General features: G+C 47.8%; 2 protein-coding genes across 8 annotated transcripts in view; one reads left to right on the top strand and one right to left on the bottom strand.

Moving 5' to 3' along the window:
* SUSD6 (sushi domain containing 6) overlaps positions 1-12,570 on the bottom strand; it is an 87,648-nt gene extending 75,078 nt beyond the window's left edge. The window contains exons 1-2 of one of the 6 annotated variants that reach the window (XM_080396539.1): positions 12,142-12,570; positions 4,775-4,861 (exon numbers count right to left, since the gene is read on the bottom strand). The gene's annotated coding sequence lies outside the window, so the exon portion shown is untranslated. Of the gene's footprint in view, positions 1-4,774; positions 4,862-10,736; positions 10,836-11,259; positions 11,534-11,556; positions 12,072-12,141 lie in introns of those variants that run through there. The other 5 variants (XM_080396535.1, XM_080396534.1, XM_080396537.1 and 2 more) reach the window with 5 other exon arrangements.
* Positions 12,571-23,539: 10,969 nt separating this feature from the next.
* The window catches only part of CCDC177 (coiled-coil domain containing 177), a 31,083-nt gene continuing 29,574 nt past the window's right edge, over positions 23,540-25,048 (top strand). For both annotated transcript variants that reach the window (XM_080396502.1, XM_080396503.1), the window contains exon 1: positions 23,540-24,804. The gene's annotated coding sequence lies outside the window, so the exon portion shown is untranslated. The remainder of the gene's footprint in view (positions 24,805-25,048) is intronic.

The following is a 25,048-nucleotide window of genomic DNA, read 5'->3' as shown; positions in this document are numbered from 1 at the left end:
AAAAAAAATACAACAAAACAAACATCCAAGTCATTCTGAAGAATCTGGGTGTTTCCTGTAAATCATTTAAAACAAAAGCCAGCAGCACTGGCAAATTCCAACCTATTCTGTATCAGGCCTACCTTCAGGAGACTCATCTCTCAAAGAGGAGATTTGCTTTAGCGAGTTGTTTCTCAGATGAGTATTTCATATTGATGAGTTCATGCCAGGCTCTCACTACCATAGAATTGCCACTCTACCAACACAAAGGCAAGTCCCTGCCCCAAAAGTTACATATCCATAGCTCTGATGCTCATTACAAATACCTGTCTTTTTGGGGGACTCTTACAACAGATTTGCTGAACTAGAGAAGACTGCTCACTGTCACGACCTGCAGAGCCCTTCCTGCTGGAAAGGCAAAGAGAAAAGAGGATTTCAGCAAGTGAGATAAGCCAGTCATGCTGCAAGTTTCTTTGAACAGCCACAGTAAAGACACTGCTAACACCCACTCCCCCAGACATGCTTTCATTTTCACCTGAAGGACCCATCCTTGAAAAGAAGTACCTCAATCTATACATCCCACAGGAACCCAGCCTGCCTTACTGCAACTCCTGCTTAAGCAGCATATGGTCACAGCCTGATCCTCTACTATAGTCAGAGGGGAAACAGCACCTGCAGGTAGTGCTGGGTTCCAACATGCCACTCCAAGGTTAGGTGAGATACCTTATTACCAGCTAGTTTGACCCAAGCACGCCCCAAAATGCTAAGCTCTACCCATAAACACAACTAGCTGTTAAGGTAATAGAGCCAGAGGGGAATCAGCCAGGAAGCACAACGCTATGGAGGGGAATCTTCTTCCCAAATCTCACACACAGCAAGTTATCACATCAAAAGTCAAAGACCTTTTTTGCTATGTGTTAGTTGATGACTAAGCTATACTGATTAAAAACTCTAACTTTACAATTAAGGGATAAATATAGATGAAAAATTAAAATCAAGTGTCTGCTCCACAAAATGTTGGGACGAAGCAAGAAGAAGAAATTGCCATAGCTTAAATGGAAAAATATACTGTCTTCAGGGTATGGTGGCCACTGAAAACCTGTCTTCCTTACTCTCTACAAGAGATCAAATCAGAGAGTCCTAAGGGTTAAGCTGGTCTTCAAGTTACCTTAAAATAAACACCAAAAAACCCCACTAAAAGCCAAACCCAGTCACCTACAATCTAAACCTTCAGTTCATACATAAAGAAACAGGCAGAGGAAGTCCCCTTTGGCTTCCTATCAGTGGAACAGAAAGAAAATATTTGGGGAGAAAAACATACCAATTTTGAATAGTCTGTACTGTTTCCTTCATTTTTAATATCAACAATGCCACATGACCCTGGAGTTTCACACTACAGCACATCAATTGACAAGGAAAAACTAACTGGACGAAAAAAAAAAGAATTTCAAAATATACACAAAGTAGAAGCCCCAGTGTATATTAAGGGATACAGGTCTGTCCTGGTTTCAGCTGGGACAGGGTTAATTTTCTTCTTCATAGCTGGCGCAGTGATGTGGTTTGGATTTGGTGTAAGAACAAGGCTGACAGCACACTGACGGGTTTGGTTGTTGCTACGTAAAGGTTATACTAAACCAAGGGCCCTTCAGTTTCTTGGGCCCTGCCAGCAAGAGGGCCGGAGGGGCACAAGAAATTGGGAAGGGACACAGCCAGGACAGCTGACCTGAACTGCCAAAGGGATATTCCATACCATAAAACATCATGCTGAGTATATGCTGGGGGAAGGAGGAGCAGGGGGGACACACACTCGGCATTATGGCGTTTGTCTTCCCAAGTAACTATTATGCATACTGGGGCCTGACTTTCCTGGAGGTGGCTGAACACCTGCCTGCCAATGGAAAGTGGTGGATGAATTCCTTGTTTTGCTTTGCTTGCGTGCGCAGCTTTTGCTTTACCTTTTGAACTGTCTTTATCTCAACTGACGAGTTTTCTCACTTTTACTCTTCCCATCCTCTCCCCAATCCCACTGAGGGGGGCTGAGTGAGCGGTGGTGTGGGGCTTAGTCACAGGCCAGGGTTAAACCATGACAAGGTGAACACTGGCCAACCCCAGAGCAGACACCACTCTTACAGCACTTGGGTTTAGGCTTTCCAGGTTACAACGGTTCAAGAAGACAACAAGGGAAAAGACCAGCACAGGTTAGAGAGCATTCAAGGCTATATGGAAAGCTTTGCACAGCTGTTCAGAAATGCTTCTGCCATCTTCCCTCTGTTCTCACTTCACAGGATAAAAATAATGGGGAAGAGGAATCCTGTGTTCTGTACTGTAACTTGTCTGCAGTCTTTCTCTCACACACACACACTTCGTTTCAGGATAACTGTTTCAAATCATAAAGATAAGCAGGATGTGAAAGTGACAGAATATGAACAACTAAGTACAGGGCACACATTCGCAGGAAATGCCCTGCATACGTCAATCAAGAGTGGAAAAAAAAAGATAAAAGCAACACCACATATGCCTTCCAGTTTTTATTTTCAAGTCATAAAAGCAGTCACCACCCTGAAAATGAGCATTGTATGAGATTTAACAACTGTTAGGTTAATAGTGCTAAGCAAAGGCAGTTATGCCTAGCCCATCATTTTACCCATGTAAAATGTGTCACGCTGCATCTGTTACTGATCTCTCCAGGATACTCTCAACAGTAACAGCCTTAAAAAACAACTGCTGTTTGGAAGTGCTGAAAAACCCTTTCCCACAGCTAATGCTCCCACACAGCATCAAGGAGCCATGCTGGATTACTTTCGTAACACACACTCCACATCCGTGCATAATCACTAGCAAAACACACTTTGTATCAGTCTTCTCAGGTGGGTATCTTCTGATGGAGCCTTTCTCCCTCCACCCCAGTACCTTTTTGCACACTTTCTTGAGCTCAGCTTATGTAGACGTTATGTCTATATAGCCAAAAATTGCACAGTTTGCAAAGAGACCAAGTTTTTCTATCATCACTTTTTGAATTCTGCATTAGGGAAAAACACTCTCAATGAAAATGAAACACTATGAAAGCATTGCACTGATGTCCATGCAGCTAGTATGTGCATGGACACTCAGTCAATCTCTGTCTTCTAGGAAAGATCTTTAACTTGTCTAAAGCCTTCCTATGTCTCTGTTCTGTACTGATACCAAAAAGGGTCCCAAACCACGCTGCAGAGATAACATCTTGTATCAATAGACCACGAACTCCCTTACAAATTCATCACAAGGGCAGCTCAGCCAGACTCAGGACAGATTATCCATCAAGGATTGCCACCATCTATCCTCAGTGAACACACTACCACAAACCAAACAGCTATACTTTGAGACCTGCATTTAGAAGCACAAGGATGAGCTTCTCACCAGCTTCATACCGCCAAGGAAAAGCTAAAGAGCCTACCTTGGCATACTTCTCTCCCCTTCCCTTCTTGATCTGCAAGACTTTTTTTCTGGTTTTTTTTTGTTGTTGTTTTTTGTTTTGGTTTGGGTTGGTTGGTTTTTTTTAACAGCTTTGTCTGGTGCGATCATTTCACAAGAGCTCTTCGGACTGCTGACCAAAAAATAGTCTCTTTAAGAGTATTTAAAAGCATCTGAGAAACAGTATTTGTTTGCTCTGGCCAAGGAAGGAGGAAAGAGGAGACAGAAGGAAAAAAACCTTTCAAGTATCAGCTACATGCAAGACTCACATTCTTTGCCAACTACAGCTACATGCCAACTTTGCATACTTACATGTCCCAACATGTAACAAAAGATGCCACTATGTTCAAGTCCAATGTGACTTGCATCAACAAGTAGTTATTTTTTTATTTAATGATACAAAAAAAAAAAATCACACATATGCATCAAGATATCTACTTAATTAAACTGTACAAGTACCACTAAGGATCAGCCCCCCAAAAATATCTCAAAAGGTTTAAATGGGCACTCCTAATAAGATCCCCTCAAAACTCAAGTCTTTGCATTCAAGGTAGCAGTTGCAGGAAACAACAGGCCTGCACAGCAAGAACAGTGGTAGCAAAAGAGCTTAATGGCTTATCACTACTAGAAAGATCTGAGGGGAAGAAGGCGTAATCAGAGGAATTATCCCTATTCTGACTAGCATCAGAACAAAGGCTCACATTAGTTCGTCAGCACTAGGACTCCCCTAGAGCACTGGATAATAACCTTGTTGAAAGCATTAGAGGGATTCCCCCCTGCCCATCCCTTCTCTAAAGGGAGATAAAAGGGCGAGGTCCAAAAAACAGCTTTATGTTTAGTTCTTTGAAAGACATATCCAGGTAGTTTCTTACCACTAAAACATAAAATACACAAGTAAGATCAATCTGTGATAGGTTTCCAAAGGTAACATTTGGTAGCAGGTATGGGGAAAAAAAAAAAAAAAAAAAAAGACCAAAACACAAAACATTTTCTGTTCAAGAGAAAAGGTCAGACAGCACAGGTGGTACAGCAAAACCAGGGAGTGGCAAGGGTGTGAAGAGTGCAGGGAAACAGTTTGTGGTACCTGAACTCCACAAAAATCACACTAACAGGTGTCAGGGAGAATGCTGAAGCATGGCTACAAAGGAATCAGACCCTAAGAATGTTTTAGAACACCAGCTTTCGAAAAAGAAAGTAATGCTAACAGTTAAGTGGCTGTCTCACTGCAAGAGGAGAGCACACTCTGACTTTAGTCTACAGAAAAGTCATGGCATCTGGACAAAATACAGGTTTAAACAGCAAGGAGTCAGGAAAAACAAAGTAACAGCATTAGCTTTCATCTTACCTGGTGTTGACACAAGCTGGCATACAATGGTTGTCAAGTTAGTATGATGAAAGCGATGATTCAGTGACAGTAAGTTGATTCACGCACCTAGGAACGCACAAAAAAAATAGACTATTAGCTGTGTGTACAGAGGGGATAAGAACAGCACTCTGGCACAGAAGGCTGAGGGGTAGAAGGAGCTCTATTACATTTTCAGGACACAAGCAGACAGCTATGCTTCAGGTACAGACACTACTCCCAAAATTCAGATCTGGGTTTGAGATATACTGCACAAGTTACTCGAAAACAAAGATTATTCAAAACTAACCTTGCAAATTCAATTTAAAAATCTCAAGTGTAAGAACAGAACGATCACAGTTTCAAGCATAGCAGAGTACTACGGAAAATGTTTTTCAGTAGCGCTTAAGCTTTGGGGTTTTGGGTTTTTGTTTGGTTGTTTTTTTTCCAAACAGGACAGAACCTTCTGGGAAGTTACCTGAAGTTACACAGATCAGACACACACATACATTTCCACCAAAAAAAACCCAAAACAACCCTCTAGGGATCACAAATAGCACATACTTCCCAAAAAAGCATAGGAGAAAGGAAATATACTTTTATGACACCAAAAAAACCCACAGGTACATTTCAGTGCCTCTTATCCCCCACACACACCCTTTTTATTCAGTATTAATACTAAAAATCGCAAGACTTAAAAAGAAAAGACGGTTATTAATAAAAGTAATCTCCACTTCGGAAAGCACAGCAACCAACTGAGAACTGGGCAAACTGGTCATCCAAAAGCGAAAGTAAAAGCTTTGCTGCTGAAAGGAATTTTTGTCTAGCCTGCTTAAAGATCTCCTTTGTTGTTAAACATTTCATTGTCACATTTAAATGTCAGCTTTTTGAGTCTCAGAAGTGTGCGAGCCCTGTGAGACAGCAGCCCAGAAACAGACTTGAGATGGAGGTTCTCACAGCTAATGAAATTAAAGTAAACCTAGCAAAGTCCTCTTCGTATCTCTTGTTCAACTTAAGTAATCATACGCTTACCAAAAGACACAACCCCTGATCATACAACCCTGCTCCCTATAACCATGAAGTGGTTTTTAATGGATCTCTGTTAGTATGCTTGTGAGGCTTCATAGCCCTTGCTCACGAAGCCAGGGCAAAGCCTGCAATGAGTCTCACACTTCAGTTTATAAAGACGTACCACACAATTTTCCTAAGGGCTAAACTGGAGCCTCCCTTTCCTGAAGCAAGCGGCATGCCCTTCTTGCACTTTCAAAAGGAGCGAGGGGCCCTGGGCAAGGAGCTGGGTTTAAAGCTTTCGGGATGATCTCACATATGGCCACTGGGTCACCGGTGGCATATGCGGCAGCAGATGGAGAAGTGAAGCTTTCATACCCTCTGAGCAATGCTCTGCAATTTGACACTTCTCTCGAGAAGCAGAGATGTCAATCAGCCTTTCGGGCTGGTGTTCTGGTGCAGAAGGTATTCTCCCCAGGCTCTGCACCAACACTGAAGGATAACCTATACAAGCTATTCTGGGGGCACTTTCTGTCTTAGCCTTCAAGCACAATGAATCCCCACACAGCTGAGAGCGATAACCTCCTCGCTGCACATCAGATTTCTTTTGCCTTTTGGCTCATTAGAGAGTAACGTATTCTTATTATGCATCTTTACCTTCTCTCTACCCCTTATTTGAAGGGGATTTAATCAACATTAGGGCACCTTACTAGGTCTAACAAATAAAATGCCTTGTGCAAGGAATCAGCACAAATGGGCCCCGATACCCAAAGGAGATTTTGGCACATCCCACAATATAATTGTACTAGTGTGGGCTGCTTCAATATCTACTCCTTGAAGACTTTCCAGAAATTAATTATCATGAAGAAAAAAGAAAACCAGCAACCCAAACATCTTAAATAGGTCAGAGACATGCAAGCATTTCACTAATCTATATATTTAAAATTACACATACAAACTGTAGCTCCTTTCAAAGCAAGCTGCCTTTAACAGCTGCTGTTGAAAAGCAAGTTGCAAATTTAGCCACTGAGGTATCTACATTTTTATATAGCACAAGAACATCACTCTCAAGCTCACTTACAGAAACTGGAGATTTGGGGTTGGGGTGTTTTTTGTTTGTCTGTTGAGTTGATTTTTGGTGTGGGTTTTGTGGTTTGTTTTTTTTAAAAAAAAAACAACAAAAAAAAGACTGATGTATCAACAGGATTTCCCTCTTAAAACTTATGCTCCCTTAGGAGACCTGCAGAAAGAGATCCAACTCTCCAACATAACTTCTTAACTATCTTCATACCCAAACAAGATGCAAACTCAGTTTTGATCAAGACATTCTTTCAATTCCTATTCATTTTACTACCAAACCCCATTAAGCCAACGCAGGGAAAAAACAGGAACAGCAGCAAACCACAGCAACATTTAATTACAAACCAGGAGGAAAATTAGTTCAGGAAAAACGTAAACAGCTTTAAAGTTTTCAAAATGGTTCTGGAGCTTTTAAAGTGTAAGCTAAGGAAGCTACAGAGAGACACACAGCATACTGAAGTTGGTTCACTTCTGAGCATGAGGTTAAAATGGTGGCATGTTTCAGCCTAGCAAAGTTCAAGCCATCTACAAGGAAGTCATTCCTATGGCAAGTGAGTTTACACTGCTAGATTGAAAGCCATTCTACTTTATAGCATAAATACAATGCAGTGCTTCATTTTCCACATAAAAGCGCTTCCAGAAGCCAGTTTCCCTTTACCGTGCTCTACCAGCTCCAAAGGCTGTACTTTACCTTGCCTACAAGGTTACTGCTGCAGAGGTGAAGACTAACCCATTCCACTTAACACTTACTTACAGCAGGAAGCAAGTTTACTGCGGGGTGGGCTGGTTGCCAGGATAGCAGCTCCCCTTGGGAGCTCACCAGAGCAACATGAGACATATCAATCCTTTGCACTATAGAGATGGTTTTCAGCAAACGCTCCACTTCAGGAGCCTGTTCAACACACAGGCAGGGAAAGCCAGAAGCTGGGGGATGAGGCAACTGAAGCAGCAGGAAAGAAGTAGGGTTTCATACCTCTAATTTCTGATCCTGCAGTTCTTTGACAGTGTGAGCTACCTCAATAAACTCTTGAATTAATACAGATATCATCAGTTTAAAATAAATAAGCAAGCAAGCAACAGACCAGGCTTCCACCGGTCTTATTAGCAGCACTAGGCTTAGTCTGAAAATACGCTGTTTGCAGACTGCATCACAAAGTAAGCCGCGTGAGAACATGAAGCTTCCTTTGAGAGGGCACTAGCTGCCACTACTCAGTAATAAGACAAACAGCATACAAACAGCAGGTAAAAATATTTCTTGCTACATACAAAAGCTTGCTTCCTGAAATTTATAGGAAGCATTTCCACTGGTTAAACTTAAAATCAATTTTTGCAGCTGCTCAAATGAGTCTGACAGCAGAGACAAGGAAAATACTGTCTTCGTACTACAGAACAGCAAAGTCACTTACAAGAGATGGACTTGCAAAGACAGAGCGCGCTTCAAAGTCATCTAGCAGTCCCTAACTGCTAATTCCTGTGCAGGGGGTTAAATAGTTACATCTGAAATAATTCCATTCGTACCCAGAATAGGTTCCTGACAGAGATCAAATATATATGATGGCATTTCTTACATGATGACACTTGTCATGACAACTAGATAAACATAATTACAGGCTACTGTACTTCCGGCAAGAAAAATCTACTGTAACCAATACCACATTATGAGCAAGCATCTTTGCTCCACATGGGTTGTCTTCCCTTTTCCTGTTCTAGGAAATGCCTTCATGTTTCTATTTACATACTCCTAAAGCCGAATTCAATCCCTCTCCTTCCCCCTCCCCAAGTCTTTCAGGCAAGTGGGCCCAGCCCTGCCTAGTGAAAGATCTTCTCTCCCCCAGCTAAGCCTGATCAGCTGGGATCAGCTGGTTATAGCAGTGGACAAGTGGCTTAGAGGGCAGGGGAGCTGTGGGGAGTCCTTGTACCAGGCAGAGTGCACCACAGGGACACAGACTGGGAAAACGCTGGACCAAGGCTTCCAAGCTACTGATCTTTCACGTAGGCATCAGCAGGCAATAGGCTTCTCTGGGAGGATCTCAGGTTCGCAAGAAGAGATGCACATTTCAAAAGGGGAAGGAAGAAAAAAAAAAAAAAAAAAAAAAAAAAAGAAGACAGCAGTACAGCAGTGGCCTGACAGACTCTTGGGTGCAGCATCAAGCCTTCCTGGACTGACAGAGGCCAGCAGCTTACATCTGTTTTCTCATGAAAGCAGACCGAACAAGACACATATTTGGGCAGTATAGCAGTAGATGGCTGTGGTGTGAGCAAGTACACTGATAAAAAGCAGAAGTGATGCAACAGAACAGCCGCAGAAACCCAAGTTTGCAGCCAAGAGGTTGCACAGCTAAGGAGCTGAGGTTAAGACCACTGCAGACTGCTCTTACTGAGAGCTGAAACAATTCTCCAGGCAGGAATAAAATAGCTGAAAACATCCATGATCACAGGACAGAGCTAATCACATCAAAATCACTACACTACAGGCAGGAGACACATTTAGTGACTCCAGTAACCATCACTCACTGACTCCCCAAGGCAGCTCATAAGCTCAAGCAGCCATTTCGGTCCACCTTCACATGCTGCACTAAATATAAACTCTGCTGATAACTGTCTGGAAATTGTTGCAGCAGAAACATGGTGCACTGAACAACTCAAGGACATCGGGCCCTCCTCAAAGATCGTAGGTGGTCAATTTGCATGACAAGCAGAGAGAACTAAAGTCCAGACAGTTCCATGACAGAACCAAAGTCTATGCTACAGTAAGACTGTGGTTGGGAAATTTCAGCCTCCAGATCAGCAGTTCCCCTGACCAGAGTTCACTGAAGCATATGGGCATTTAAAAAAAGCTCTTTAAAGTAAGAACATGAAGGCAGCTGGGTTTTCACAATGGCTTGTCTAAGAGGAGGTTATAGCTCCCTTGTCATGTGCTACTCTGCTCTACAATGAGGTACAACACCTAAAAGTGATAACAATTATCTTTGATTTTAAAAGCTGGTTAATTAGGTTACAGGTCTTTCAGGTACATTTCCTTCAAACCAGTGGCCCCCTAAAGAAACATCCCTTCCTACTTTCAGACAGTACTCTCTTCTCTAGTGGTCCATAAACCACTCACTTATATAACAGGACAAGCCAATTTAAGAGGCCAAATGAAACACCAGACAAGGAAGAAAAAAAAAAAAAAGTTATTTTCTTCTCCAAGTCTTGGTTATGGAATCATTACCAGAAACAGCACCCAAGTAAGTTACAAGGAGACAGAAGTGAGATCTGTGAAACTGCCAGTGCCACCATACTACAACACTGAAAAGAGTTACTCTCTCCACACAGAAATATACCCCCAAAGAATTCTGTGGCACAAAAGGAAGAAAAGGAGACTGACTTACAAAGAGATTTGTGACAGACACCTGAAGAGGAGGCAGCGTTGCGATAGCTGCAAACACAAAAGCACTGATCCTTAGAGCACTGGCATTTAATATGCAAATTCTCTCTGCTTAGGCATTTTGCCTCCCTTTGATGTAAACAGACAAGTTCTAACTAGAGATGCAGACTGGGGAGAGTCCCTTTTTCCCATTATCTCAAGTATTTTTTTCTAAGCAACAGATAAGTGCTCTGAAAATAACTATATCATTTCTACTTCTGTTCAGAAAGGAAAAGAGAAAAAAGCCCCCACAAAAAAAAAAGTATAAAAATTGTTATTATTAAAGGAGAGCGGCAATGCCTTCCCGGTTCTGACGCAGAATGCAAGTAGCAAGCTGGTGGCCGATATCTATAGCGCAGCCTAGGAGAAGAGAAAGACAAGCTGAACAAGAAACAGAAGACAGATACTCTGGAAGAGATCTGGATGTTTTGAGCTTAGTCCTACCACGTAAAAAATTAAAGAGGTTACAACCTCCTCTTAAGAGCTTTTCTTCCCATTGTTCTGACCACCACTCTCCTGAACAAGCTGCACTGCTCCAGAAACCTCAGGAATTACGGTGACAATAGACTCCTGCCAAGAGAAGCACCATTACATAATAGCATTTATGGGAACACGCACAGAAAGCCACTAGGAAGCGCAACCAGGCAAGTGCAAAATCCTCTCTGCCCATCAGCTCAGTTTAGCTCTCCACCGTTCCGAAGACGACTTCAGGATATTTTTAATTTATATGTTTACTTCCTTGCGCCTCCTTCCACCCCGCAAAAATCTTCTGTTACTGTAACTACGCTGAGATCAAGCCTATTCCCAACAACACAAGCCCCTCGAGAGCGAGCCCGCTTGGAAACTACTGTGCTTGCATTAACCTGTTTTAAAGGAACACTACAAAGATGAAAAAACATACGTATCACTGTCTGCATTAAGGGAGTATATCAGAAGTAAAAACTATCTGCTATGGTATTTTTTTCATCTTTTACTCAATTTTAGGGATACTTACAACAGTTACTGCTTTCCAGTCCCCAGAAGCCCAGCGTGGCAGTTTCTGAGCTCCAGGTTCGCCAGGGGACTGGCAGCGGGCTCGTTACACACGTACGGGCCGGGCCTGAGCGCTTCCCCTGCGCAGGCAGCTGCCGGGGGAGCTCTGGCCTCTCGGCACTGTTAGGGCACCACGAGTGAGAAGGCAAGGAGAGAGCCCTAACGAACACAGAGTTTCTCGCATTAAACCATGTGCAGCAGCGCCTCGGCGAGCGCCTTCACCCCGTACACCGCTCTGCCCCTGCGCCCCTCCACGCACCCGTCAGCTCCGCTGCAGGAGGCGCAGGAGGGAGCGACGCGGGATTCTCGCTGTTGCTCCCGGGGCTTTTAAATCCCAGAGGCTCACACCGCGCCAGGAGGCCCCGCAAGGGCAAATACGCGCTTTGAAGATCGCGGAGCTCGGAAAACGCCCGACTCCGCTGCCGCTGCGGCCACGGCCCGAGGGACACGCAGGTACCGCAGGTGGCGTTATGCAAGAGCCAGCCGGCCCGGCGCCCACCGCCCGGGCGGGGACTGGGCTCCCGCCGCAGCCCCCAGGACAGCGGGCGCCGTCCCCCGGGCCGGTCTGCCCCCCTCTCCCCGCGGGGGCCGCTCCCCCCCGCGCCCGGGGCACCGCCGCCGAGACCTTCCCCTCGGCCGCCGCCGGCCCCCGCCGCCGGCACGCACGCTGCCGGACAGGCAAGCGGCACGTCCCCCGCACGCCGGCAACAGGCCCGGCTCCCGGCCCCGCGCCCCGGCGGAGCCAGGCCGCTGCCCCCGCCCCGCCCGCCGCCCCGGGCCCCGGCGGCCCCTCAGCAGCGCGGCCCCCGGAGCGGGCTGCGCACCCTCCCCCGCGGCGGCTCACCGGGCGGCTGGGCGGCTGGGGCAGGCCGGCACCCGGCGGGGCGGCGCGGTGCAGCGGAGGGGGCGGCGGGGCCGCAGCGGTGGGGGCTGAAGGTCGGCGGCCGCACGCCCCGGCCGCCCCGGCGTCTCGCCCGCCCAACGCCCCGGCCGCGGCCGCCGCCCGCCAGGCCCCGCCCCGCCCCGCGCGCCGCCGGCCGGGGCACTCTGGGCGGGGCGGGCCTTAAAGGGGCCGCGCGCCGGCCGCCGGTGGCGCGGCGGGGCCGGTGGGGGGCGCTGCGGGGCTCCCGCCCGCTGCGGGTGGGAAGGCGAGCGGGGCCGGGCCGGCCCCCGCCCGCCGAGCAGCAGCGGAGCCCCGGCACCTCCACCGCAGCCAGCGCCTGCCGCCGCCGGAGGCCGGCGGGAACGCTGTAGGCCCCCGCCCCGCGGCGTGCCGCCGCACCGACACGTGGCGCCCGCGCTGGGCCCGGCATCTGGCAGCAGCCGCGGTGACCCCAGCGGGGGCCCGCTCCGGCCTCCTGCCGCTGTCCTGCCGCTGTCCTCCCGGAGCGGGAGCGGCGCCGCAGCAGCAGCAGCGCTGCCGCAACGTTCAGGTGGTCTCCTTGAGCTGTCAGCCCTGTTCCCCGGGCCGAGGGCTCATCCCGCGGCGGGACCCCCGCTGCCATGCTGTGCCTGTGCCGGGTACCGGGCGCTGGGCAGGGAGCGGCCCGGCCCTTGGCACGTTGCTGCGAATGCTGAGCCCCCTCGGCAGCTGCTGTCCCGGCAGTCGCCCACCTGCCAGCCCGCTCCCTGCTCCGTGTCCCCAGCTCACCTGTCCCTTCGGCTCCCTTTCCAGCTGGACCCCGCTGGCCACACCGGGCTCTGTCCCGCTCCGTGCACCAGCAGAGATGGTTGTTGGCTGGAAGGTCCACAGCTGAGCTGCTGCTGCTGGAGGAGAGCATGCTGACAGGGAGGGGGTTGGTGCACACAGGTGTAGGGGGAAGCTCCCCACCTTGCCACCTCCTCTCTCTTAATCTGCTATTTACAGCCTCTCCCAAGACACCACTTCTGTATCCCACAGTGCATGCAGGGAATCAGGAAGGAGCTCCTTCTTGGCTTTCCTTTCTCTTCCTTGAATCAACACTTACCTTCTGCTACATTATTCATATTTTGCTCTGGAGAGTGAACTGTTCTCTCTCTTCTGGGGGTGGGGGGGAAGCATATGGAACTCTACTGGAAAGGTGGAGGAAACTTACTTTTCCTATTTTTCTGCAACAGCACAGTGATCGTTCACAGTAGAAGCCCATAATAGGCTATAGAAACGGCTTAACATCACTTGATCGGATGTAGGAGACGAATATGGCATATGACAAAAAATATTCCCTATAAATACTCCCATTGTAAGCACATCAAAACCAAAAAGCAGGAAAAAAACTACATGGTCATCTAGAAAACATGCCTGAAGGCAGGAAGGAAGAGAGTGGGAGCTAGAGCTCCACATAAACCTGCCAATTCACACAGCTGCTCTTTTTGTGAAATCCCAGGCGTGGGCCAGTATTTTCACTCTGCCTCTTCCACATTTGCCTTTTGCTTTGGTTTGACACATTGGTGCAGCTCTCCTGGACCTGGAGGAAAAGTTCGGAAACTGACATACCTCTGAACAAAAAGAGCTGTGAGGAGGCTGCCACGCTGCTCCCTCTGCTCATGGCATTAATGCACACAGAAAGGTGCGACTCCTGGCAAATCCTCACTGAAGCGGCCTCTTGCTAAGGGCTGGTTCACATTTTTGGGTTCAACCAGTTGAAGTTTTTACTTTTTAATTTCTATGCTATACTTTGTTTCCTTAATTCTCATTCATACATTTTTCTCCTTATAACACTATCAAGCTGTAATAAGAAACACTACGCTCTTCCTTTTGGGCCTTGGATACACTAATATGGCTGTGCTTGGTTTTTTGTTTAGTGTGGAATCACAGAAATCACTATTTACAAACTATCTTATGTGTCTAAGTATGGCACAGACATTAACTGATGCCTTTTACATGGGATTTGCTATACCGCATCAGACCACCTATCTGTCTAATGCAATATCCTGTTTGCATTAGCAGACATAACGCAACAGCCAATGCTTCAGAGGAAGCAAATGCCATCAGCTGCCCCTGAAACAGGTACTTCCCTCTTCACAGCCCAGTGCCTGTGACACACTGGTTCCATTTTTTTCAGGCTCCAGGTTCTGAACAGAGCGGTGAAATATTTTCCCCTTATTACACGTGTCAATTCAATAAAGGAAGATCAGGAGCTGCCACCACCAAAGCACCAAGTGAAAAGCTTAAGAGTCTCAAGCCAGGTGTTTTGGCACAATTTTCCTGATGTTCAAAGGCTTTCAGGTTGCTCGAATAGAAATTAAATAAATAATTAATTGAAACATTTCATTTTGGATAGCAGAAATTTTAAAGCTTGAAAGCTGCCAACCTTCACCAGAAGGTCAAAGCACACTTATTTTGTGCGGTCCCATTGGATTAAACAATTTCTTATCCAGTGATTATGGATGTTGCTTTTATTCCTCAGAAGGAGCATTACTATCACGTGAGTCTTAGCCCATCAGTACACTCCTTCCCAGCAGGGATGCTGACAGGCATTTGGTGAGGCTGTGACTTGCTGGCCGGGGGCCCGAGGAAGAGGATGGCCCATACATGGGGGCAGTGGGGTACCCCACACTGTGTTTCACCCCAGTCCTCTTGGCAAAGCTGCGGCAGTGGGGTGGCGGGGGAGGCCAGGTTGGAGAAGCCCTATTTTGCAGCAGTACAAAGCTTGTCTCCTAGTGCAGCAAATGCACACTGTTCTGCATGCCTTGACAGACCCTCACAGGGACACTGGCTGCCCTCCAGATCCAGACCTGCCACTGGATTATTCAGATAAACAAAACATTCTTTAATCCCAGCCATGAAATTTTTATCCTCTTCTTCAAACTGGTGAAAGCCCTTCACATCCTCATGATAACAAATGGTACCTTTCACCCTCAGGCGCACACCTGCCCATCCCTTCCATGCCATGATGGACTTCACAGGTTATCGATGTCTGTCCAGGCACCAGATACCTAACATGACCCCAATTTCAAGTTAATTTCACTCCTGAGAGAGAAGCCACAGGTAAAATACAATTCCTGATGGTAGTGCTCAGCTGGAAAAGGCCTCATGACAGTCTAAGCATGACCAGATGAGAAAAAAATAGTCTAAGAGATAATGTTACCCCAGGCTGCGACACAATCCACCCTCACCTGTGAGCCCTGGTAACGTTACCATTCCGTGCGACATCCTCCTCCCCAGTGCTATGAGCTCCTGCAGGCACAGAGGGAATGCTGTACCTGCTCTGTGCCGTTTGCACCCTCCTTTGCAGAGCTGCCCAGCCAGCAAGCTGACTGAGACAGCTTCACTCCAAGAACGAGTTGCTGCAGAGACCCTTCAGCACCCAGCTCAGTCACCAAAGACTTTTTGGCTTCAGAAGGCTCCCTCAGAAACCTTTTCTCCTCAGTGAGACAGCTCTGAAACTTTTACTATTAAGATGCAGGAGAGCTACTCACCTTCGGCTGTTTCTGTCAGCCCCCACCATGTCCAGATTCTGGTGGGAAAGCAGGTAGCTGGCATCACACCAGAGGTGCCTTTTGTTCCTCGGAGCTGGCAGCATGCCAGGCACAATTCTAGTAACCATCATCTCCCACTTGGGCGTACATGACAGCCACGCACACTCTTGCTCCTTTGCCTTCTTGCTGGTAACACCTGTGTGACCTATTCATTGGCAACTTGTTTGAAGTGGGATTTGTGCAGCAGTAGATCAGTTTTTAAGGGCTCCTGAAATCCACACAGCCATCAGCCTCCTGTACAGTATACCTCTCCTGCTTTGCTTTGGTTTTCCCCACTTCCTTCTGCACTGCGCACATCGCCAGTTCTGCCAGCCCTCGGTTACATTTCCAGGATCATACACTGGAACCCACACACGTTTTTCATGTTTAGCAGGGCATTACTCATTTATTAATATTCAGAGTAGATGTAAATAGAGAAGCTCATCTCCAAAAGACTACTAAAGGAGCATGGGAAAACCAACAGTAAAACAGAAATCTTGGCACCCCATCCACCCTCCTACCTTGCGGGGGCACTCCAGCAGCAGAGGGCATGATGCTGAGCTCCTCATCTCTAAATCCCTTTAGCCCTCTCTGCGCAGTTCATAGCCCTGCTGCTGAAGGACAGGTGACACTAACCCAGGCTACGAGCCTCATCCCTGCCATGACATTTCCCTTCTCGGAGTGCTGCCAATATTCACTGTGCTAATTTTCCTTTCTGTGATTTGAAATGCAGTGTGCAGTTGTGGAGCAACCGCCAGGGATGTCACGCCACCATGGGAGCCAGAAGACCCAGCTCACAGCCCGGAGCTTATAGCAATTTGGGGTCTGCAGCTGTACAACATTTGTTCTGTACATATAGGCCTGTACCAAAGAAGCTCAGGAAAAAAACACCCATCTCCTGGAAACTACCCAGAGCTTTTCTCTCTGAGGGAAACAAACGAGGCCTTAATTAATTTTCTTTCAAATACAGCAAATTGACTTCTGCTCCAGTTGTGCTAGATTCAAGCCACACAGCACAATGGTATTAATTCCACTTCACTTAAGGGCTAAATGTTCAGAGCAAGGAAAAGGGAGTTTCCTGTAGGTCTTGCTCATGTTGAAGTCAACAACCAAACCACCCTGGTTTTCACAGGAGCAGCTTCTTCAGAGCCTGCATTTCTGAGGTTGACTGTGACATGCCCCTGGGTTAGCACAGCAAAATGCAGGATATATGAAAGGCACTGGCTCAGCAAGTTGCCTGATCCTGTGCTTATTTTTAAAGGTCTGTCATGTCCTGCCTCAAATTTCATTTTATAAGCTCAAAGATTTAAGTGCTTTTAGTGTCCTGTCCTAAGGCTAGCTTACTCGTTTGCTGATCATCCTAACCAGCCCTGCTGTCTCAATTTAATATTTCTTAACACCAGAGTCCTGCCCGCAGGACTTGTTAACACTGGTGTCACACGCAGCGTTCTGCACTGGGTCTCCTCAGTACCTCACAAAGCCATGGTGTACTCCCTCATCTCTACCAGAGGTGCTTTGCCCAACAAACCAGAAGACTGCATTGGCCTTCTTGGCATCTGCATCACACGGGTAGCTCAGAGCCACCCTGCAATTAGCACCTACCCCATGTCCAAGAGAACTGATCTCAAATCCCAGCAGAACGATTCGCCTGGGCACAGCACCGCTGTACAGCAGCCACCTGCATGGGTATCTTGCCGTGGTGTTCTGCAGTGCCATGCACCTGTTCATGCTTGGTCAGCACCATCTCATGAATCTTACCCTATGCTGCGCTAGAAAGCATGAGAGCTGGAGGAAAAAAAGGTACAACAAAACCCAAATTACTGAGTCCAGTGAGACTGTTAGTGTAAGCAGAGAAACTGCAGAATCTGACCTATATACACATATATATGAAACACCAATTCTGCCAAACTGTTCTGGGAAAATATCCATCCTGCTCCTTTGGTATCTGTTCTATGATACAGTAGCTGTATCATTGCCTGCGTGCTACAATAAAGAGGTACAGGGGACCCCTCCTGCTTGTCTGAGGGATTCTATTTCAAAGAGGCTGAAGGACAAGATCTCCTTCACTGTAAAAATACTGTGATTAATTTAAATTACTTTCCAACCATCGTGAGATCCTCCTGCTGCCAAATTTATCTAATATATTTAATATATGGGTTCATTACCACATTGGCTATGCACCGCTTAGGGAAGGTGCTATTATTCCTCTTCACAGATGGAAGAGGGAGGCCCAGATCCCAAAGATACCTACTCATAGCATTTATTTAGGTTAAAAAGTGACAAGGCAAAGCACTGAACCTGTTCCTGTCTAACACCCATTGTCCCCAATCCTTCTTCCTTTTCAATGAGAACTTCATGTTCCAGGATCTCCTGTGAAAAGCAGCCCAATTTACCCCCAGCTTCTTCATTCATTCTTGATTTTGAAAATTAAATTAAGAAAGTCAGTCATCTCTTGACTTACTCTTCAAAATGAAGGATAGCTGTGAAACTCTTTCTATTACACCGTAGGTTTTTGTTACAGGACATTTGTTAACTTCTTGGATTCTCATCTGTTCTTTCCACATGATTTTGCATTGTTTGGCTACATACAGTGATTCTGTATACCTCAAGGAAGCAGTAAATCTTCATTTTCTTTCCTTTCTATAAAAACTCAGCCCTTTTCAAGTTGCAAAGCTGCGTATTAAAACTACTGTCTGCTGACTTTCGAATTTTCAGAGGCAACATCTGGCATAAAAACCAATTGCAAATATGATCAGAGTTAAGAAGATTTCCTTTCAGCAGTCTTGCAGCTGGCTTTATTCCCAGACATCAGCCCGATGATGGAAAAGAAAAATATATTTGGCACTGTCTCCAGTTGCAGTCCCACTCTTCAGGTAGAACCGTTTCCCTTCCCGGGGAGGTTTCAATGACATGGGATTCAGCTGACAGGATCTGAACTGCACTGGAACTGGTACAGCCTCCGGGGTTCAGGACAGATGCTCTCTGATGCCTAAGGAATTAGGAATCCCAGCTCATGCTGTAGGAGAATAATAGAGTTTATCCCTTCCAAAGTCTAAACATACAGATAGAGGTATAATTTTGAGGAATTTACATGTAATCCTATCATTATGAGTAGCAGGCTTCAGCTGCAGACATTTGCCTGTAATTAAGCAGAATTATTCATAAGGGGGTTTGGCTGTAGTCAAGGCAGACTCGGTAGCTCAGGCTATTGTTAAACAGTGTTAAAACAGCAGGGACAGCTCAGCCCCGGTGACTGCCTCGCTGGCCTACTGTGGTGCGTGATGTGACTCTGCCCGTGTGTTACCGCCCTGCCTCTGTGACTGGGGTATTTGTCTTTCAGTTCTGAATTCAGCAGACAGGTATCATGGGCTTAACGGTTCTTTGCCTTTCTCCTCAGGCCGTCACACACATCAATGCAGGCTGACTGCAAAGCCCCCATATACCTCTTTTACACTTCATAAGCATGGGTGTACGGCTAACAAAGCGAGGAAGGGTCCAGCTCCCAGCTCTTGACCCCTCCCTCGTGCTCCCCGCTGTGCTTCACTCCTCAATGAGAGCAGAAGCGAACAGCGAATCTCTTTCTTCTGTCTACAAGCTTCTTGGCACAGTACCATCAGGCAAGACCAAGTGCAATCTAGGAATGGAAAAGTAGCTCATATTTAGACTGGAACACTAAATATTGTACCCTGGAAAACTATGTTTTGGCGTGGATTCTGATAAGGGAAGGAGAAGCAATGTGAGATTTTTGCAGTTCTCCTAAAAATACCTAACCAATAAAATCCATGCCATGGCCAAGGTAGAAATCATATAGGAAGAGAAAGAATCTCTTACTATTCAGTTAATAAGCACCTCAGATTAAATACAACTAAAATAATTTCAAATCTCCAGTCTTAATCTAACATCTTATTCTGTTTGATTACGCTTTCCATTTTACTTCCCCTGAAGAGTGTCACCAGCAATGTCATATTTCCCGCTGTTCTTCAATAGCTTCATGTTGTGATTTCCAGGCTGTGCTAGAATAAATAGCACAGCTTGGAAACTGAAGCAGCATGCAAGACTGATCATTTGCTCAAAACCAACAGTTTTCAAGTAAATGAATGGAACATAATTGCATTTCAACTTCAGCTTGAAAATGTAACCAGTGTTAGCACGTAATCTTCCTGTTTAGTTTACACTCGACGGCACTTGGTTATTAGAGATGATTCTGGGTCACTGCACTATTTGTATATGGATAGTAACTCATGGAGATGTAGTCTGTAGTTCTGCACAGATCACTCCAACAGCGTACACTGACCTCTCATATAACAAAGACATCCTCACACTCACTTCTGAGTGATGCATCTATTTGTTTACTTCATCTTAAGTTTGCGCTGTCTCTGGGGCCGTATCTATTCTCCGTGATACACCATGTGCAAGGGCTCCATAACTCCCTCATGACCCATGAGCTCTACGTAAGAAGCCAAGCCTGACCAGAAGAACTGAGTACATCAGGTTCAGCAGCTGCATCTCAGGATTTGGTTTGGGCCAAAATATGCCAGCATTCTAATTTCTCCAAAAATAACCACCACCAACAGAAAACCCCCAAAAGCAAGTAACATCTACTCTCACATCTATGCTTGTTTCCAGGGAAATATGCAGTGACAAGGTTTTTTCCCTCATTTTCAAAATTTTCTCTGCCAGCCTAACATAATTTGTTTTCAGAGAGCACTGGTAACTGCACAGGTTTACCCAAACGCAAAGGCTGCTGCAAATGGGCCAAACTTGCACAAAGCCAAGTTGTTCAGCGTGACCCCAAGAAAGCATCCGTGCAGCATCCGTGCCAGTCCTTAATACAGAGAGCACCAACTGTCTGGACATCCTTCCAGCCAGGGACCAACGAAACCTTTTCGTTAATGAGGACCAAGCAGTTTTTGTGAGATAGCAAACAGCACACACCATAGTGTTACCCAACAAAATGAACACTAATAACGACTCACTGTCAGCATTGGTCACATGCTGGCCTTAGACGCTGGCTTTAGAGTGAAGGACGTAATATTGCAGTGCAAGTCTGTCCCCAGTGGCTGCCAAACATTTTGCTTCTGGCAGTAGCCCTCTGTATTGCCTCTCACCATATGTCACAGTCTCCAGCTACCTCCTGTGTCCTCATCTTCTCTGCTTCCCTGCTCTGCGCATCTGCCCCAGCCAGAAGCTCTGTTTCCCTAAGGACTCACATGAGGTAGCTGAGGCCCAGCCACAGATGACAGCATTAAGCAGAGCCTGTGGGCTGTGAGCAGTGGGGACGGCACCTCGGCTTTGGGCACTTACTTTGAAGTCGCTCAGGGTGCTGCGCACTCACTGCACTGGAACAGCCTGGCTGAAGGCGGCAGGACAGCTCCTACATCCCAGGGGAGCAGGGCGGCTTTCCCTGCATTGCCCTGGCAGACACTTTGTGGCAGCAAAAGGAGGAAAGCAAATGCTCATCCTGCCGCCCGCAGAAGCGAAAGGCAGGCTGTGCCAGGGCTGTGCGCAGAGCAGAAGCAGGGAGTGACAAAAGGCAAAGGCAAAGCACAGGAAATGGATAAAAGGAGCCAACACTGAAACCTCCCAGAGGAGGGCTTTGGCTTTTGCCAGGCTGTTACACCAACATCGTTGCACACTGGGTTTCAGTCCTTGGCTACCAGGCAAAGCCCAGCGTGTAAAGTCTCGTGGGACTTTATGTTCAGCTTTAGCTCAGAGCAGGGTGCAGAATCATTCAGGTGGATGGGCTGTGGGACATGGGCAAAGGATTATGGCTAGTGGCAAGGGGCTGTTCAGAGGGAAGGGACCAGGGGTATCATGGGGCTGGGGATCACCAAGACGTTAGGCTGAGTGTCTTGTTGAAGTTCTATAACAGTGCTTAAACCATCCAGCTGACAGAAGGTTATGATGGAGAGGCTCTGGTGTGTCCTGGGACAGGTGCAGGAGCTGCCTCTGGGAAGGGAAGGGGCACACTCAGGAAAGCACTAGATGTTGTACTCCATGAGCAGCTAGGAAGAGGAGGACACTGTGCCTGGGAGATACCAGCAGCCTGTAGCCTAAAAACTGTCAGAGGGCTCCTTACTCTCCTCTCCCTAGAGCTGTCACCTTTCCCCTATCCCCAGGGGTCAGGAAGGTACAGGAATATTCTGGTGCAAAACCAGGAGGAGTCTGAACAAAAGAGAGTAGGCTGAGAGCTGGAGTAGCTACACAATACCTAGGTCAGGGTCCTCCCAACAACTGTGTAAACACAGCCTGAGAAATAGAGAGTATAAATTGCAAACTAGGTGGAGGTGGGATTCAACCTGGAGAACAACAGCTATTTAGCAAGGAAGAAATAATTCACCAACTAACATTCCCTGTGGCAGAGGGGAGAACAGCTCTGGAAAGGTTTGCTCAAGGCAGTTTGACTTAGGAAAGCTAGCAAATTAGAGAAGGGGACATGAGGAGGTGTTAGAGAGGAGGAAGGCAATGCACCAGCACCAGAACTGTGCACACAGCTACCCTGTGCCAGGCAGCACAGAGGTAAGCGCTGGGCAGCAGCCCGCTGCTCTGTTCAGGGCAGCAGCTATTGGGAGCCTGACACACTGGGAGGAGGTCAGAAGAAAGGTGATAGCTTGTTGTGCAACTACAGGGGACCGATTTGTGATGACAGTATGCTTTCCTTGGCTCTGAGGGGTTATGGAAACAGTTTACAAACATTTGTAAGGCAGAAACCCAAGCAGGAGGGAGGGCAAATTACTTACTAGAGAAGATAAAACAGAGGAAGGAAAACCCAAAGCTCAAAGTAACATTTTACTAATGAGTTCTAGTAGGTTGTAAAATAGCTCTCACAAGGAGAACAGAGAAAAAACCAGGTATGGGCAGTTTTCAAGTTGGATGGGAAGAAAGTAATTAATAAATGTGCAATGAAGGGCATACAGAAGAATTTGTTGAAGTGATACAAATATTTCCAGTCCCCTCCCCCCAATCTGTAGTCGCAATTTTCCACTGCCCTGCATCTCTTGCTATCACTGACAGCAATGAAAAGAAGGAAAGCATTTATCAAAGCAGGAGCGTAACCTTATAGCACTGCTCCATCTGAGTGCATAGATTTCTAGACATTTCTAACCAACAGAGAATTAGGTTTTACAATCGTGGGGGTGAAAATGACTCGCTAGCAGCGATCGTCTTCAGCTCCTTCAGAGATCTCCTCCTGCCCCATCCCAAATCTCCTTTAGTCTTGATGAGGTAGGGATATGACTCCCATGTTTCAACAGCTTGTGTTAATATCACCTCAAGTCATATCCAGCTACTTTTAAAATCTCCCAATAAATCCCCTTCCAATTGCATTTGGGAAACCACTTACAGGACTCCTGAAAAGATCTACAAGGAAACCTGAAAGATCAAGGCCCAAATACAACCCCACTGGAAGCTGAAAGAGCAACCTGCCAAAAGCCCCAAGAAGCCCACATCTTACCTGGAAAATACACTTACTGGCTTAATATTTTCCATGAGCAGCCATGACTTGACAGCTACGGTCCTACAGCTATTATTAATGGTTACCCCCATCAGCCAGTGAGCTGAGCTCCTCAGACAGCAGAGAGCTGTTCTCTGACCTGAGGATTTTTCACATAACTAATTGCCAAGCTTTATAACCATCCCCTGCAGACTATGATGATGATGAATGAATGAGATCAGATTAGTCAATACAGTTTATTGGTGGAGCCTGCCCGCTCAGTACAGATACATCACTACCGCGTGCATCCATCAGCACGGGGATAAGCACAATCCAAAGTCCTTGTCTGTACAATATGAAACCACAACCAACCTGCAGATCTTCAGCTTTCTGACAAGGACTCCCTAGGCCTTTCTTGGGTCCTTCTGTTGCTCTGTACACTTGTCCTGGCCCATCCTGGCAATCCTTTGGTGAGTGCCATGTCCTTTCTTGTCAAAGCAAAGCAGATTAAGCTACACCTGCAGAGGTTAAACAAGAAATTGCTGAAAGTAACACAGTGGCTAGTGGTGCATTTGCTACTACTGTCCTCTGCCTGACAAAATCAGAGTTGCTCCACTGTGGCACAGATGCTCTGCAGCTCCAAAACCGGCAATGATCCCCGCCACCCTTCTTTTTGGTATTTCTAGCCCAAGGCATTCTTCAGCCCCACTGAGGCTTGAGCCCAAGATCCCTGTAGAAACGCGTGAATCTATCAAAGTAACTGCAACCAGCATGTTCAAAGCGGGTACCTGAAAAGGTGCACTGTAACATCACTCTAGTCTAGTTCCTTCCCTTGTCAGCCCTGACACATCCCTGCAGCACACAAGAGCTTGCATCGGCACTAAAGGGAACAGGGTTTCACGGCTGGAAACGGCTTTGAACTGAAATTTGAGAACGCAGGTGCTTTCCTTCCCAGCTCTGGCACGAATTCCCCAGGTGGCCCAAGGCAGGCACCTTCATCTCCCAGTGGCTCAGCCTGCCATCCGTAAAACTGGGTTAGCATCCCCTCCTCCTTCTTACACCTCTTTTATCCTTGTTTATATTAACTGTAAATGCAGATGGGCTAGTTTGTGTACAGGCACAGTGAAAAACGGGGCACGACCCTGGCAGCGCCGCTGACATGGGGAAGGTCTGCAGGGAAGGATGCGCGCCCGGACCGGCAGGTGCGGGGAAGGCCGGAGGGATGCGCACACAGGGACGCCTGCAGGGACGGACACACGCCGGGCGGCCCGGCCGTCTGCCGCCCGCCGCCGCTCCCGTGGCCGCAGCGCCCGGCCCGGCCCCCCGCGGCGGGGGGGACGGAGGGCGGGACCCCCGGCCGGCAGCGGCGCTGCCCCCGGTCCGGCCCGGCCCCACCGCGGGGCTGCGGGGCGGGTTCCCCCCGCGCCCGCCTCCGCCCGCCCCCCGTGCGGGGCCTGCAGCGGGCAGCGCGGGGCGCCGCAGCCTGCGGGCGGGCACCGTGCCCGCCGCCGCCCCGGAGGTGGGGGTGCCGCGCGGGGACCGGGCTGCGATGGAGGAGCCGCCGCCGCCGCCGCCCGCCTGATCGCCGAGGCTGCCGGCACCGAGACAAAGCGCGGGGCTGCCCGCCGCACCGGCCCGGTGAGTGCTGCGGGAGGGGGCGAGTGCTGCAGGGGGCCGGGGCGGGGCGGGGGGGCTCCGTCCTGCGCCGCGGGCACCGGCTTGAAGCGGAGGTCCCGGTCCCGCACCCAGCCCTGCCCGACACCCCCATCCTCATTCCCGCGGCCGCCGCGCCGCCCATCCCGGTGCACGGCAGGCCCCCTCGCTCGGAGCCCGAGCACCCCCGCCCCGTCCCAGGCACGCGCCGGGCCCCCCCATTCATTGC

The sequence above is a fragment of the Falco punctatus genome (assembly GCF_963210335.1).
Source record: "Falco punctatus genome assembly, chromosome: 7".
Taxonomy (NCBI): Eukaryota; Metazoa; Chordata; class Aves; order Falconiformes; family Falconidae; genus Falco; species Falco punctatus.
Note: the sequence above shows the minus strand (reverse complement) of the source record. Positions and strands in the feature narration are given on the sequence as shown.